This window comes from Hyla sarda, unplaced genomic scaffold (genome assembly GCF_029499605.1).
Source record: "Hyla sarda isolate aHylSar1 unplaced genomic scaffold, aHylSar1.hap1 scaffold_2868, whole genome shotgun sequence".
NCBI lineage: Eukaryota > Metazoa > Chordata > Amphibia > Anura > Hylidae > Hyla > Hyla sarda.
The window spans coordinates 14259-29010 of NW_026609574.1; the positions used below are offsets into that span (position 1 = coordinate 14259).

Sequence of the window (14752 nt, forward strand, 5' to 3'; positions counted from 1 at the left end):
CCATGCAAATATCCAGTTTTGTGTCTGTCTGTGGCGTCTTTGCAGTGTTGTGATGCACGCCGCAAAGTGAATCCGGACCCTTGGGACGCCTTAGTCGCGGGGGGTGGGTCAGGGTCTCCACCCTTCTCCACTTGTATCTGTATGTTCTGCAACTGTACTGGCCCCCCTCCCCCAAACCAAAACCATGAGGGAAAGGAGCCGAAATCGCACCAATGGAGGTGGTCTGCGTCCGAGGGGCGCCTCTCCGGCTAGGCGCCGAACAACTCATACTTACCTGGCAGGGGAGATACCATGATCACTAAGGTGGTTCTCCCAGGGTGAGGCTCATCCATTGCACTCCGGGTGTGCTGACCCCTGCGATTTCCCCAAATGCGGGAAACTCGACTGCATAATTTGTGGTAGTGGGGGACTGCGTTCGCGCTTTCCCCTGATTTCCTCTGGTCAAAAATAGTGCTCGTCTGTTGTGCCCTGGGTGGCTGCAGAAGTGGTGCGCCTGCTCCATCTTCTTCTCCTCCTCCACATTTTATCAGTCGAGTTTTCCTGCTGTGTTTGGGTGATCTTCAGGGCTGAGCACACCGTGGGGTGCGATGGTTGAGCCTCCGTGCGAGAATCGAGTGTGTGCGGGTGCTTTGCTTTCATTCATCCATGGGCCTGCGTCTCCCCCTTGTGGTCAATCTGCAGTGCCATCCATCCCGGCCGGTCCATTTATTTTCTTGAAGTTGTGTTGTGTTGTGTTGTGTTGTGTTGTGTTGTGTTGTGTGTGTGTGTGTGTGTGTGTGTGTGTGTGTGTGTGTGTATGCCTTTCAGCTTGACTTCCTAACCTCCTTTCCTCCGTATGCAGCCCTGAGCCTTCCTCCTTGTAGGCGTGGCAATGTTGAGACTGTGAGCGAGCGGCTGCACCGCACCGCCCATCCATGCAAATATCCAGTTTTGTGTCTGTCTGTGGCGTCTTTGCAGTGTTGTGATGCACGCCGCAAAGTGAATCCGGACCCTTGGGACGCCTTAGTCGCGGGGGGTGGGTCAGGGTCTCCACCCTTCTCCACTTGTATCTGTATGTTCTGCAACTGTACTGGCCCCCCTCCCCCAAACCAAAACCATGAGGGAAAGGAGCCGAAATCGCACCAATGGAGGTGGTCTGCGTCCGAGGGGCGCCTCTCCGGCTAGGCGCCGAACAACTCATACTTACCTGGCAGGGGAGATACCATGATCACTAAGGTGGTTCTCCCAGGGTGAGGCTCATCCATTGCACTCCGGGTGTGCTGACCCCTGCGATTTCCCCAAATGCGGGAAACTCGACTGCATAATTTGTGGTAGTGGGGGACTGCGTTCGCGCTTTCCCCTGATTTCCTCTGGTCAAAAATAGTGCTCGTCTGTTGTGCCCTGGGTGGCTGCAGAAGTGGTGCGCCTGCTCCATCTTCTTCTCCTCCTCCACATTTTATCAGTCGAGTTTTCCTGCTGTGTTTGGGTGATCTTCAGGGCTGAGCACACCGTGGGGTGCGATGGTTGAGCCTCCGTGCGAGAATCGAGTGTGTGCGGGTGCTTTGCTTTCATTCATCCATGGGCCTGCGTCTCCCCCTTGTGGTCAATCTGCAGTGCCATCCATCCCGGCCGGTCCATTTATTTTCTTGAAGTTGTGTTGTGTTGTGTTGTGTTGTGTTTGTGTTGTGTTGTGTGTGTGTGTGTGTGTGTGTGTGTGTGTGTGTGTGTGTGTATGCCTTTCAGCTTGACTTCCTAACCTCCTTTCCTCCGTATGCAGCCCTGAGCCTTCCTCCTTGTAGGCGTGGCAATGTTGAGACTGTGAGCGAGCGGCTGCACCGCACCGCCCATCCATGCAAATATCCAGTTTTGTGTCTGTCTGTGGCGTCTTTGCAGTGTTGTGATGCACGCCGCAAAGTGAATCCGGACCCTTGGGACGCCTTAGTCGCGGGGGGTGGGTCAGGGTCTCCACCCTTCTCCACTTGTATCTGTATGTTCTGCAACTGTACTGGCCCCCCTCCCCCAAACCAAAACCATGAGGGAAAGGAGCCGAAATCGCACCAATGGAGGTGGTCTGCGTCCGAGGGGCGCCTCTCCGGCTAGGCGCCGAACAACTCATACTTACCTGGCAGGGGAGATACCATGATCACTAAGGTGGTTCTCCCAGGGTGAGGCTCATCCATTGCACTCCGGGTGTGCTGACCCCTGCGATTTCCCCAAATGCGGGAAACTCGACTGCATAATTTGTGGTAGTGGGGGACTGCGTTCGCGCTTTCCCCTGATTTCCTCTGGTCAAAAATAGTGCTCGTCTGTTGTGCCCTGGGTGGCTGCAGAAGTGGTGCGCCTGCTCCATCTTCTTCTCCTCCTCCACATTTTATCAGTCGAGTTTTCCTGCTGTGTTTGGGTGATCTTCAGGGCTGAGCACACCGTGGGGTGCGATGGTTGAGCCTCCGTGCGAGAATCGAGTGTGTGCGGGTGCTTTGCTTTCATTCATCCATGGGCCTGCGTCTCCCCCTTGTGGTCAATCTGCAGTGCCATCCATCCCGGCCGGTCCATTTATTTTCTTGAAGTTGTGTTGTGTTGTGTTGTGTTGTGTTGTGTTGTGTTGTGTGTGTGTGTGTGTGTGTGTGTGTGTGTGTGTGTGTGTATGCCTTTCAGCTTGACTTCCTAACCTCCTTTCCTCCGTATGCAGCCCTGAGCCTTCCTCCTTGTAGGCGTGGCAATGTTGAGACTGTGAGCGAGCGGCTGCACCGCACCGCCCATCCATGCAAATATCCAGTTTTGTGTCTGTCTGTGGCGTCTTTGCAGTGTTGTGATGCACGCCGCAAAGTGAATCCGGACCCTTGGGACGCCTTAGTCGCGGGGGGTGGGTCAGGGTCTCCACCCTTCTCCACTTGTATCTGTATGTTCTGCAACTGTACTGGCCCCCCTCCCCCAAACCAAAACCATGAGGGAAAGGAGCCGAAATCGCACCAATGGAGGTGGTCTGCGTCCGAGGGGCGCCTCTCCGGCTAGGCGCCGAACAACTCATACTTACCTGGCAGGGGAGATACCATGATCACTAAGGTGGTTCTCCCAGGGTGAGGCTCATCCATTGCACTCCGGGTGTGCTGACCCCTGCGATTTCCCCAAATGCGGGAAACTCGACTGCATAATTTGTGGTAGTGGGGGACTGCGTTCGCGCTTTCCCCTGATTTCCTCTGGTCAAAAATAGTGCTCGTCTGTTGTGCCCTGGGTGGCTGCAGAAGTGGTGCGCCTGCTCCATCTTCTTCTCCTCCTCCACATTTTATCAGTCGAGTTTTCCTGCTGTGTTTGGGTGATCTTCAGGGCTGAGCACACCGTGGGGTGCGATGGTTGAGCCTCCGTGCGAGAATCGAGTGTGTGCGGGTGCTTTGCTTTCATTCATCCATGGGCCTGCGTCTCCCCCTTGTGGTCAATCTGCAGTGCCATCCATCCCGGCCGGTCCATTTATTTTCTTGAAGTTGTGTTGTGTTGTGTTGTGTTGTGTTGTGTTGTGTTGTGTGTGTGTGTGTGTGTGTGTGTGTGTGTGTGTGTGTGTATGCCTTTCAGCTTGACTTCCTAACCTCCTTTCCTCCGTATGCAGCCCTGAGCCTTCCTCCTTGTAGGCGTGGCAATGTTGAGACTGTGAGCGAGCGGCTGCACCGCACCGCCCATCCATGCAAATATCCAGTTTTGTGTCTGTCTGTGGCGTCTTTGCAGTGTTGTGATGCACGCCGCAAAGTGAATCCGGACCCTTGGGACGCCTTAGTCGCGGGGGGTGGGTCAGGGTCTCCACCCTTCTCCACTTGTATCTGTATGTTCTGCAACTGTACTGGCCCCCCTCCCCCAAACCAAAACCATGAGGGAAAGGAGCCGAAATCGCACCAATGGAGGTGGTCTGCGTCCGAGGGGCGCCTCTCCGGCTAGGCGCCGAACAACTCATACTTACCTGGCAGGGGAGATACCATGATCACTAAGGTGGTTCTCCCAGGGTGAGGCTCATCCATTGCACTCCGGGTGTGCTGACCCCTGCGATTTCCCCAAATGCGGGAAACTCGACTGCATAATTTGTGGTAGTGGGGGACTGCGTTCGCGCTTTCCCCTGATTTCCTCTGGTCAAAAATAGTGCTCGTCTGTTGTGCCCTGGGTGGCTGCAGAAGTGGTGCGCCTGCTCCATCTTCTTCTCCTCCTCCACATTTTATCAGTCGAGTTTTCCTGCTGTGTTTGGGTGATCTTCAGGGCTGAGCACACCGTGGGGTGCGATGGTTGAGCCTCCGTGCGAGAATCGAGTGTGTGCGGGTGCTTTGCTTTCATTCATCCATGGGCCTGCGTCTCCCCCTTGTGGTCAATCTGCAGTGCCATCCATCCCGGCCGGTCCATTTATTTTCTTGAAGTTGTGTTGTGTTGTGTTGTGTTGTGTTGTGTTGTGTTGTGTGTGTGTGTGTGTGTGTGTGTGTGTGTGTGTGTGTGTGTATGCCTTTCAGCTTGACTTCCTAACCTCCTTTCCTCCGTATGCAGCCCTGAGCCTTCCTCCTTGTAGGCGTGGCAATGTTGAGACTGTGAGCGAGCGGCTGCACCGCACCGCCCATCCATGCAAATATCCAGTTTTGTGTCTGTCTGTGGCGTCTTTGCAGTGTTGTGATGCACGCCGCAAAGTGAATCCGGACCCTTGGGACGCCTTAGTCGCGGGGGGTGGGTCAGGGTCTCCACCCTTCTCCACTTGTATCTGTATGTTCTGCAACTGTACTGGCCCCCCTCCCCCAAACCAAAACCATGAGGGAAAGGAGCCGAAATCGCACCAATGGAGGTGGTCTGCGTCCGAGGGGCGCCTCTCCGGCTAGGCGCCGAACAACTCATACTTACCTGGCAGGGGAGATACCATGATCACTAAGGTGGTTCTCCCAGGGTGAGGCTCATCCATTGCACTCCGGGTGTGCTGACCCCTGCGATTTCCCCAAATGCGGGAAACTCGACTGCATAATTTGTGGTAGTGGGGGACTGCGTTCGCGCTTTCCCCTGATTTCCTCTGGTCAAAAATAGTGCTCGTCTGTTGTGCCCTGGGTGGCTGCAGAAGTGGTGCGCCTGCTCCATCTTCTTCTCCTCCTCCACATTTTATCAGTCGAGTTTTCCTGCTGTGTTTGGGTGATCTTCAGGGCTGAGCACACCGTGGGGTGCGATGGTTGAGCCTCCGTGCGAGAATCGAGTGTGTGCGGGTGCTTTGCTTTCATTCATCCATGGGCCTGCGTCTCCCCCTTGTGGTCAATCTGCAGTGCCATCCATCCCGGCCGGTCCATTTATTTTCTTGAAGTTGTGTTGTGTTGTGTTGTGTTGTGTTGTGTTGTTGTGTGTGTGTGTGTGTGTGTGTGTGTGTGTGTGTGTGTGTGTATGCCTTTCAGCTTGACTTCCTAACCTCCTTTCCTCCGTATGCAGCCCTGAGCCTTCCTCCTTGTAGGCGTGGCAATGTTGAGACTGTGAGCGAGCGGCTGCACCGCACCGCCCATCCATGCAAATATCCAGTTTTGTGTCTGTCTGTGGCGTCTTTGCAGTGTTGTGATGCACGCCGCAAAGTGAATCCGGACCCTTGGGACGCCTTAGTCGCGGGGGGTGGGTCAGGGTCTCCACCCTTCTCCACTTGTATCTGTATGTTCTGCAACTGTACTGGCCCCCCTCCCCCAAACCAAAACCATGAGGGAAAGGAGCCGAAATCGCACCAATGGAGGTGGTCTGCGTCCGAGGGGCGCCTCTCCGGCTAGGCGCCGAACAACTCATACTTACCTGGCAGGGGAGATACCATGATCACTAAGGTGGTTCTCCCAGGGTGAGGCTCATCCATTGCACTCCGGGTGTGCTGACCCCTGCGATTTCCCCAAATGCGGGAAACTCGACTGCATAATTTGTGGTAGTGGGGGACTGCGTTCGCGCTTTCCCCTGATTTCCTCTGGTCAAAAATAGTGCTCGTCTGTTGTGCCCTGGGTGGCTGCAGAAGTGGTGCGCCTGCTCCATCTTCTTCTCCTCCTCCACATTTTATCAGTCGAGTTTTCCTGCTGTGTTTGGGTGATCTTCAGGGCTGAGCACACCGTGGGGTGCGATGGTTGAGCCTCCGTGCGAGAATCGAGTGTGTGCGGGTGCTTTGCTTTCATTCATCCATGGGCCTGCGTCTCCCCCTTGTGGTCAATCTGCAGTGCCATCCATCCCGGCCGGTCCATTTATTTTCTTGAAGTTGTGTTGTGTTGTGTTGTGTTGTGTTGTGTTGTGTTGTGTGTGTGTGTGTGTGTGTGTGTGTGTGTGTGTGTGTGTATGCCTTTCAGCTTGACTTCCTAACCTCCTTTCCTCCGTATGCAGCCCTGAGCCTTCCTCCTTGTAGGCGTGGCAATGTTGAGACTGTGAGCGAGCGGCTGCACCGCACCGCCCATCCATGCAAATATCCAGTTTTGTGTCTGTCTGTGGCGTCTTTGCAGTGTTGTGATGCACGCCGCAAAGTGAATCCGGACCCTTGGGACGCCTTAGTCGCGGGGGGGTGGGTCAGGGTCTCCACCCTTCTCCACTTGTATCTGTATGTTCTGCAACTGTACTGGCCCCCCTCCCCCAAACCAAAACCATGAGGGAAAGGAGCCGAAATCGCACCAATGGAGGTGGTCTGCGTCCGAGGGGCGCCTCTCCGGCTAGGCGCCGAACAACTCATACTTACCTGGCAGGGGAGATACCATGATCACTAAGGTGGTTCTCCCAGGGTGAGGCTCATCCATTGCACTCCGGGTGTGCTGACCCCTGCGATTTCCCCAAATGCGGGAAACTCGACTGCATAATTTGTGGTAGTGGGGGACTGCGTTCGCGCTTTCCCCTGATTTCCTCTGGTCAAAAATAGTGCTCGTCTGTTGTGCCCTGGGTGGCTGCAGAAGTGGTGCGCCTGCTCCATCTTCTTCTCCTCCTCCACATTTTATCAGTCGAGTTTTCCTGCTGTGTTTGGGTGATCTTCAGGGCTGAGCACACCGTGGGGTGCGATGGTTGAGCCTCCGTGCGAGAATCGAGTGTGTGCGGGTGCTTTGCTTTCATTCATCCATGGGCCTGCGTCTCCCCCTTGTGGTCAATCTGCAGTGCCATCCATCCCGGCCGGTCCATTTATTTTCTTGAAGTTGTGTTGTGTTGTGTTGTGTTGTGTTGTGTTGTGTTGTGTGTGTGTGTGTGTGTGTGTGTGTGTGTGTGTGTGTGTGTATGCCTTTCAGCTTGACTTCCTAACCTCCTTTCCTCCGTATGCAGCCCTGAGCCTTCCTCCTTGTAGGCGTGGCAATGTTGAGACTGTGAGCGAGCGGCTGCACCGCACCGCCCATCCATGCAAATATCCAGTTTTGTGTCTGTCTGTGGCGTCTTTGCAGTGTTGTGATGCACGCCGCAAAGTGAATCCGGACCCTTGGGACGCCTTAGTCGCGGGGGGTGGGTCAGGGTCTCCACCCTTCTCCACTTGTATCTGTATGTTCTGCAACTGTACTGGCCCCCCTCCCCCAAACCAAAACCATGAGGGAAAGGAGCCGAAATCGCACCAATGGAGGTGGTCTGCGTCCGAGGGGCGCCTCTCCGGCTAGGCGCCGAACAACTCATACTTACCTGGCAGGGGAGATACCATGATCACTAAGGTGGTTCTCCCAGGGTGAGGCTCATCCATTGCACTCCGGGTGTGCTGACCCCTGCGATTTCCCCAAATGCGGGAAACTCGACTGCATAATTTGTGGTAGTGGGGGACTGCGTTCGCGCTTTCCCCTGATTTCCTCTGGTCAAAAATAGTGCTCGTCTGTTGTGCCCTGGGTGGCTGCAGAAGTGGTGCGCCTGCTCCATCTTCTTCTCCCTCCTCCACATTTTATCAGTCGAGTTTTCCTGCTGTGTTTGGGTGATCTTCAGGGCTGAGCACACCGTGGGGTGCGATGGTTGAGCCTCCGTGCGAGAATCGAGTGTGTGCGGGTGCTTTGCTTTCATTCATCCATGGGCCTGCGTCTCCCCCTTGTGGTCAATCTGCAGTGCCATCCATCCCGGCCGGTCCATTTATTTTCTTGAAGTTGTGTTGTGTTGTGTTGTGTTGTGTTGTGTTGTGTTGTGTGTGTGTGTGTGTGTGTGTGTGTGTGTGTGTGTGTGTGTATGCCTTTCAGCTTGACTTCCTAACCTCCTTTCCTCCGTATGCAGCCCTGAGCCTTCCTCCTTGTAGGCGTGGCAATGTTGAGACTGTGAGCGAGCGGCTGCACCGCACCGCCCATCCATGCAAATATCCAGTTTTGTGTCTGTCTGTGGCGTCTTTGCAGTGTTGTGATGCACGCCGCAAAGTGAATCCGGACCCTTGGGACGCCTTAGTCGCGGGGGGTGGGTCAGGGTCTCCACCCTTCTCCACTTGTATCTGTATGTTCTGCAACTGTACTGGCCCCCCTCCCCCAAACCAAAACCATGAGGGAAAGGAGCCGAAATCGCACCAATGGAGGTGGTCTGCGTCCGAGGGGCGCCTCTCCGGCTAGGCGCCGAACAACTCATACTTACCTGGCAGGGGAGATACCATGATCACTAAGGTGGTTCTCCCAGGGTGAGGCTCATCCATTGCACTCCGGGTGTGCTGACCCCTGCGATTTCCCCAAATGCGGGAAACTCGACTGCATAATTTGTGGTAGTGGGGGACTGCGTTCGCGCTTTCCCCTGATTTCCTCTGGTCAAAAATAGTGCTCGTCTGTTGTGCCCTGGGTGGCTGCAGAAGTGGTGCGCCTGCTCCATCTTCTTCTCCTCCTCCACATTTTATCAGTCGAGTTTTCCTGCTGTGTTTGGGTGATCTTCAGGGCTGAGCACACCGTGGGGTGCGATGGTTGAGCCTCCGTGCGAGAATCGAGTGTGTGCGGGTGCTTTGCTTTCATTCATCCATGGGCCTGCGTCTCCCCCTTGTGGTCAATCTGCAGTGCCATCCATCCCGGCCGGTCCATTTATTTTCTTGTGTGTTGTGTTGTGTGTGTGTGTGTGTGTGTGTGTGTGTGTGTGTGTGTGTGTGTGTATGCCTTTCAGCTTGACTTCCTAACCTCCTTTCCTCCGTATGCAGCCCTGAGCCTTCCTCCTTGTAGGCGTGGCAATGTTGAGACTGTGAGCGAGCGGCTGCACCGCACCGCCCATCCATGCAAATATCCAGTTTTGTGTCTGTCTGTGGCGTCTTTGCAGTGTTGTGATGCACGCCGCAAAGTGAATCCGGACCCTTGGGACGCCTTAGTCGCGGGGGGTGGGTCAGGGTCTCCACCCTTCTCCACTTGTATCTGTATGTTCTGCAACTGTACTGGCCCCCCTCCCCCAAACCAAAACCATGAGGGAAAGGAGCCGAAATCGCACCAATGGAGGTGGTCTGCGTCCGAGGGGCGCCTCTCCGGCTAGGCGCCGAACAACTCATACTTACCTGGCAGGGGAGAGTACCATGATCACTAAGGTGGTTCTCCCAGGGTGAGGCTCATCCATTGCACTCCGGGTGTGCTGACCCCTGCGATTTCCCCAAATGCGGGAAACTCGACTGCATAATTTGTGGTAGTGGGGGACTGCGTTCGCGCTTTCCCCTGATTTCCTCTGGTCAAAAATAGTGCTCGTCTGTTGTGCCCTGGGTGGCTGCAGAAGTGGTGCGCCTGCTCCATCTTCTTCTCCTCCTCCACATTTTATCAGTCGAGTTTTCCTGCTGTGTTTGGGTGATCTTCAGGGCTGAGCACACCGTGGGGTGCGATGGTTGAGCCTCCGTGCGAGAATCGAGTGTGTGCGGGTGCTTTGCTTTCATTCATCCATGGGCCTGCGTCTCCCCCTTGTGGTCAATCTGCAGTGCCATCCATCCCGGCCGGTCCATTTATTTTCTTGAAGTTGTGTTGTGTTGTGTTGTGTTGTGTTGTGTGTGTGTGTGTGTGTGTGTGTGTGTGTGTGTGTGTGTGTGTGTATGCCTTTCAGCTTGACTTCCTAACCTCCTTTCCTCCGTATGCAGCCCTGAGCCTTCCTCCTTGTAGGCGTGGCAATGTTGAGACTGTGAGCGAGCGGCTGCACCGCACCGCCCATCCATGCAAATATCCAGTTTTGTGTCTGTCTGTGGCGTCTTTGCAGTGTTGTGATGCACGCCGCAAAGTGAATCCGGACCCTTGGGACGCCTTAGTCGCGGGGGGTGGGTCAGGGTCTCCACCCTTCTCCACTTGTATCTGTATGTTCTGCAACTGTACTGGCCCCCCTCCCCCAAACCAAAACCATGAGGGAAAGGAGCCGAAATCGCACCAATGGAGGTGGTCTGCGTCCGAGGGGCGCCTCTCCGGCTAGGCGCCGAACAACTCATACTTACCTGGCAGGGGAGATACCATGATCACTAAGGTGGTTCTCCCAGGGTGAGGCTCATCCATTGCACTCCGGGTGTGCTGACCCCTGCGATTTCCCCAAATGCGGGAAACTCGACTGCATAATTTGTGGTAGTGGGGGACTGCGTTCGCGCTTTCCCCTGATTTCCTCTGGTCAAAAATAGTGCTCGTCTGTTGTGCCCTGGGTGGCTGCAGAAGTGGTGCGCCTGCTCCATCTTCTTCTCCTCCTCCACATTTTATCAGTCGAGTTTTCCTGCTGTGTTTGGGTGATCTTCAGGGCTGAGCACACCGTGGGGTGCGATGGTTGAGCCTCCGTGCGAGAATCGAGTGTGTGCGGGTGCTTTGCTTTCATTCATCCATGGGCCTGCGTCTCCCCCTTGTGGTCAATCTGCAGTGCCATCCATCCCGGCCGGTCCATTTATTTTCTTGAAGTTTGTGTTGTGTTGTGTTGTGTTGTGTGTGTGTGTGTGTGTGTGTGTGTGTGTGTGTGTGTGTGTGTGTATGCCTTTCAGCTTGACTTCCTAACCTCCTTTCCTCCGTATGCAGCCCTGAGCCTTCCTCCTTGTAGGCGTGGCAATGTTGAGACTGTGAGCGAGCGGCTGCACCGCACCGCCCATCCATGCAAATATCCAGTTTTGTGTCTGTCTGTGGCGTCTTTGCAGTGTTGTGATGCACGCCGCAAAGTGAATCCGGACCCTTGGGACGCCTTAGTCGCGGGGGGTGGGTCAGGGTCTCCACCCTTCTCCACTTGTATCTGTATGTTCTGCAACTGTACTGGCCCCCCTCCCCCAAACCAAAACCATGAGGGAAAGGAGCCGAAATCGCACCAATGGAGGTGGTCTGCGTCCGAGGGGCGCCTCTCCGGCTAGGCGCCGAACAACTCATACTTACCTGGCAGGGGAGATACCATGATCACTAAGGTGGTTCTCCCAGGGTGAGGCTCATCCATTGCACTCCGGGTGTGCTGACCCCTGCGATTTCCCCAAATGCGGGAAACTCGACTGCATAATTTGTGGTAGTGGGGGGACTGCGTTCGCGCTTTCCCCTGATTTCCTCTGGTCAAAAATAGTGCTCGTCTGTTGTGCCCTGGGTGGCTGCAGAAGTGGTGCGCCTGCTCCATCTTCTTCTCCTCCTCCACATTTTATCAGTCGAGTTTTCCTGCTGTGTTTGGGTGATCTTCAGGGCTGAGCACACCGTGGGGTGCGATGGTTGAGCCTCCGTGCGAGAATCGAGTGTGTGCGGGTGCTTTGCTTTCATTCATCCATGGGCCTGCGTCTCCCCCTTGTGGTCAATCTGCAGTGCCATCCATCCCGGCCGGTCCATTTATTTTCTTGAAGTTGTGTTGTGTTGTGTTGTGTTGTGTTGTGTGTGTGTGTGTGTGTGTGTGTGTGTGTGTGTGTGTGTGGTGTATGCCTTTCAGCTTGACTTCCTAACCTCCTTTCCTCCGTATGCAGCCCTGAGCCTTCCTCCTTGTAGGCGTGGCAATGTTGAGACTGTGAGCGAGCGGCTGCACCGCACCGCCCATCCATGCAAATATCCAGTTTTGTGTCTGTCTGTGGCGTCTTTGCAGTGTTGTGATGCACGCCGCAAAGTGAATCCGGACCCTTGGGACGCCTTAGTCGCGGGGGGTGGGTCAGGGTCTCCACCCTTCTCCACTTGTATCTGTATGTTCTGCAACTGTACTGGCCCCCCTCCCCCAAACCAAAACCATGAGGGAAAGGAGCCGAAATCGCACCAATGGAGGTGGTCTGCGTCCGAGGGGCGCCTCTCCGGCTAGGCGCCGAACAACTCATACTTACCTGGCAGGGGAGATACCATGATCACTAAGGTGGTTCTCCCAGGGTGAGGCTCATCCATTGCACTCCGGGTGTGCTGACCCCTGCGATTTCCCCAAATGCGGGAAACTCGACTGCATAATTTGTGGTAGTGGGGGACTGCGTTCGCGCTTTCCCCTGATTTCCTCTGGTCAAAAATAGTGCTCGTCTGTTGTGCCCTGGGTGGCTGCAGAAGTGGTGCGCCTGCTCCATCTTCTTCTCCTCCTCCACATTTTATCAGTCGAGTTTTCCTGCTGTGTTTGGGTGATCTTCAGGGCTGAGCACACCGTGGGGTGCGATGGTTGAGCCTCCGTGCGAGAATCGAGTGTGTGCGGGTGCTTTGCTTTCATTCATCCATGGGCCTGCGTCTCCCCCTTGTGGTCAATCTGCAGTGCCATCCATCCCGGCCGGTCCATTTATTTTCTTGAAGTTGTGTTGTGTTGTGTTGTGTTGTGTTGTGTGTGTGTGTGTGTGTGTGTGTGTGTGTGTGTGTGTGTGTGTGTGTGTATGCCTTTCAGCTTGACTTCCTAACCTCCTTTCCTCCGTATGCAGCCCTGAGCCTTCCTCCTTGTAGGCGTGGCAATGTTGAGACTGTGAGCGAGCGGCTGCACCGCACCGCCCATCCATGCAAATATCCAGTTTTTGTGTCTGTCTGTGGCGTCTTTGCAGTGTTGTGATGCACGCCGCAAAGTGAATCCGGACCCTTGGGACGCCTTAGTCGCGGGGGGGTGGGTCAGGGTCTCCACCCTTCTCCACTTGTATCTGTATGTTCTGCAACTGTACTGCCCCCCTCCCCCAAACCAAAACCATGAGGGAAAGGAGCCGAAATCGCACCAATGGAGGTGGTCTGCGTCCGAGGGGCGCCTCTCCGGCTAGGGCCGCCGAACAACTCATACTTACCTGGCAGGGGAGATACCATGATCACTAAGGTGGTTCTCCCAGGGTGAGGCTCATCCATTGCACTCCGGGTGTGCTGACCCCTGCGATTTCCCCAAATGCGGGAAACTCGACTGCATAATTTGTGGTAGTGGGGGACTGCGTTCGCGCTTTCCCCTGATTTCCTCTGGTCAAAAATAGTGCTCGTCTGTTGTGCCCTGGGTGGCTGCAGAAGTGGTGCGCCTGCTCCATCTTCTTCTCCTCCTCCACATTTATCAGTCGAGTTTTCCTGCTGTGTTTGGGTGATCTTCAGGGCTGAGCACACCGTGGGGTGCGATGGTTGAGCCTCCGTGCGAGAATCGAGTGTGTGCGGGTGCTTTGCTTTCATTCATCCATGGGCCTGCGTCTCCCCCTTGTGGTCAATCTGCAGTGCCATCCATCCCGGCCGGTCCATTTATTTTCTTGAAGTTGTGTTGTGTGTGTGTGTTGTGTTGTGTGTGTGTGTGTGTGTGTGTGTGTGTGTGTGTGTGTGTGTGTATGCCTTTCAGCTTGACTTCCTAACCTCCTTTCCTCCGTATGCAGCCCTGAGCCTTCTCCTTGTAGGCGTGGCAATGTTGAGACTGTGAGCGAGCGGCTGCACCGCACCGCCCATCCATGCAAATATCCAGTTTTGTGTCTGTCTGTGGCGTCTTTGCAGTGTTGTGATGCACGCCGCAAAGTGAATCCGGACCCTTGGGACGCCTTAGTCGCGGGGGGGTGGGTCAGGGTCTCCACCCTTCTCCACTTGTTATCTGTATGTTCTGCAACTGTACTGGCCCCCCTCCCCCAAACCAAAACCATGAGGGAAAGGAGCCGAAATCGCACCAATGGAGGTGGTCTGCGTCCGAGGGGCGCCTCTCCGGCTAGGCGCCGAACAACTCATACTTACCTGGCAGGGGAGATACCATGATCACTAAGGTGGTTCTCCCAGGGTGAGGCTCATCCATTGCACTCCGGGTGTGCTGACCCCTGCGATTTCCCCAAATGCGGGAAACTCGACTGCATAATTTGTGGTAGTGGGGGACTGCGTTCGCGCTTTCCCTGATTTCCTCTGGTCAAAAATAGTGCTCGTCTGTTGTGCCCTGGGTGGCTGCAGAAGTGGTGCGCCTGCTCCATCTTCTTCTCCTCCTCCACATTTTATCAGTCGAGTTTTCCTGCTGTGTTTGGGTGATCTTCAGGGCTGAGCACACCGTGGGGTGCGATGGTTGAGCCTCCGTGCGAGAATCGAGTGTGTGCGGGTGCTTTGCTTTCATTCATCCATGGGCCTGCGTCTCCCCCTTGTGGTCAATCTGCAGTGCCATCCATCCCGGCCGGTCCATTTATTTTCTTGAAGTTGTGTTGTGTTGTGTTGTGTTGTGTGTGTGTGTGTGTGTGTGTGTGTGTGTGTGTGTGTGTGTGTGTGTGTGTGTGTGTGTATGCCTTTCAGCTTGACTTTCCTAACCTCCTTTCCTCCGTATGCAGCCCTGAGCCTTCCTCCTTGTAGGCGTGGCAATGTTGAGACTGTGAGCGAGCGGCTGCACCGCACCGCCCATCCATGCAAATATCCAGTTTGTGTCTGTCTGTGGCGTCTTTGCAGTGTTGTGATGCACGCCGCAAAGTGAATCCGGACCCTTGGGACGCCTTAGTCGCGGGGGGTGGGTCAGGGTCTCCACCCTTCTCCACTTGTATCTGTATGTTCTGCAACTGTACTGGCCCCCCTCCCCAAACCAAAACCATGAG

The 14752-nt window shown here is 55.1% G+C and overlaps 16 non-coding genes across 16 annotated transcripts; all 16 read left to right on the top strand.

The window, feature by feature from the left end:
* The first annotated feature begins 266 nt into the window (after positions 1 to 266).
* LOC130326729 (U1 spliceosomal RNA) lies at positions 267 to 430 on the top strand. The gene has a single exon (XR_008871293.1). It is a non-coding gene; the product is annotated as a U1 spliceosomal RNA (small nuclear RNA).
* A 748-nt stretch (positions 431 to 1178) lies between these two features.
* LOC130326730 (U1 spliceosomal RNA) lies at positions 1179 to 1342 on the top strand. Its single transcript, XR_008871294.1, has one exon. It is a non-coding gene; the product is annotated as a U1 spliceosomal RNA (small nuclear RNA).
* A 751-nt stretch (positions 1343 to 2093) lies between these two features.
* Positions 2094 to 2257, top strand: LOC130326731 (U1 spliceosomal RNA). The gene has a single exon (XR_008871295.1). It is a non-coding gene; the product is annotated as a U1 spliceosomal RNA (small nuclear RNA).
* Positions 2258 to 3005: 748 nt separating this feature from the next.
* LOC130326733 (U1 spliceosomal RNA) lies at positions 3006 to 3169 on the top strand. Its single transcript, XR_008871296.1, has one exon. It is a non-coding gene; the product is annotated as a U1 spliceosomal RNA (small nuclear RNA).
* A 748-nt stretch (positions 3170 to 3917) lies between these two features.
* LOC130326734 (U1 spliceosomal RNA) lies at positions 3918 to 4081 on the top strand. Its single transcript, XR_008871297.1, has one exon. It is a non-coding gene; the product is annotated as a U1 spliceosomal RNA (small nuclear RNA).
* Positions 4082 to 4831: 750 nt separating this feature from the next.
* On the top strand, positions 4832 to 4995 carry LOC130326735 (U1 spliceosomal RNA). The gene has a single exon (XR_008871298.1). It is a non-coding gene; the product is annotated as a U1 spliceosomal RNA (small nuclear RNA).
* Positions 4996 to 5743: 748 nt separating this feature from the next.
* Positions 5744 to 5907, top strand: LOC130326736 (U1 spliceosomal RNA). Its single transcript, XR_008871299.1, has one exon. It is a non-coding gene; the product is annotated as a U1 spliceosomal RNA (small nuclear RNA).
* A 749-nt stretch (positions 5908 to 6656) lies between these two features.
* On the top strand, positions 6657 to 6820 carry LOC130326737 (U1 spliceosomal RNA). The gene has a single exon (XR_008871300.1). It is a non-coding gene; the product is annotated as a U1 spliceosomal RNA (small nuclear RNA).
* A 750-nt stretch (positions 6821 to 7570) lies between these two features.
* Positions 7571 to 7734, top strand: LOC130326738 (U1 spliceosomal RNA). The gene has a single exon (XR_008871301.1). It is a non-coding gene; the product is annotated as a U1 spliceosomal RNA (small nuclear RNA).
* Positions 7735 to 8485: 751 nt separating this feature from the next.
* LOC130326739 (U1 spliceosomal RNA) lies at positions 8486 to 8649 on the top strand. The gene has a single exon (XR_008871302.1). It is a non-coding gene; the product is annotated as a U1 spliceosomal RNA (small nuclear RNA).
* A 725-nt stretch (positions 8650 to 9374) lies between these two features.
* Positions 9375 to 9539, top strand: LOC130326747 (U1 spliceosomal RNA). Its single transcript, XR_008871309.1, has one exon. It is a non-coding gene; the product is annotated as a U1 spliceosomal RNA (small nuclear RNA).
* A 744-nt stretch (positions 9540 to 10283) lies between these two features.
* Positions 10284 to 10447, top strand: LOC130326741 (U1 spliceosomal RNA). The gene has a single exon (XR_008871304.1). It is a non-coding gene; the product is annotated as a U1 spliceosomal RNA (small nuclear RNA).
* Positions 10448 to 11187: 740 nt separating this feature from the next.
* On the top strand, positions 11188 to 11352 carry LOC130326716 (U1 spliceosomal RNA). Its single transcript, XR_008871281.1, has one exon. It is a non-coding gene; the product is annotated as a U1 spliceosomal RNA (small nuclear RNA).
* A 743-nt stretch (positions 11353 to 12095) lies between these two features.
* On the top strand, positions 12096 to 12259 carry LOC130326742 (U1 spliceosomal RNA). Its single transcript, XR_008871305.1, has one exon. It is a non-coding gene; the product is annotated as a U1 spliceosomal RNA (small nuclear RNA).
* A 751-nt stretch (positions 12260 to 13010) lies between these two features.
* On the top strand, positions 13011 to 13174 carry LOC130326744 (U1 spliceosomal RNA). Its single transcript, XR_008871306.1, has one exon. It is a non-coding gene; the product is annotated as a U1 spliceosomal RNA (small nuclear RNA).
* Positions 13175 to 13914: 740 nt separating this feature from the next.
* On the top strand, positions 13915 to 14078 carry LOC130326746 (U1 spliceosomal RNA). Its single transcript, XR_008871308.1, has one exon. It is a non-coding gene; the product is annotated as a U1 spliceosomal RNA (small nuclear RNA).
* The last annotated feature ends 674 nt before the right edge of the window (positions 14079 to 14752 follow it).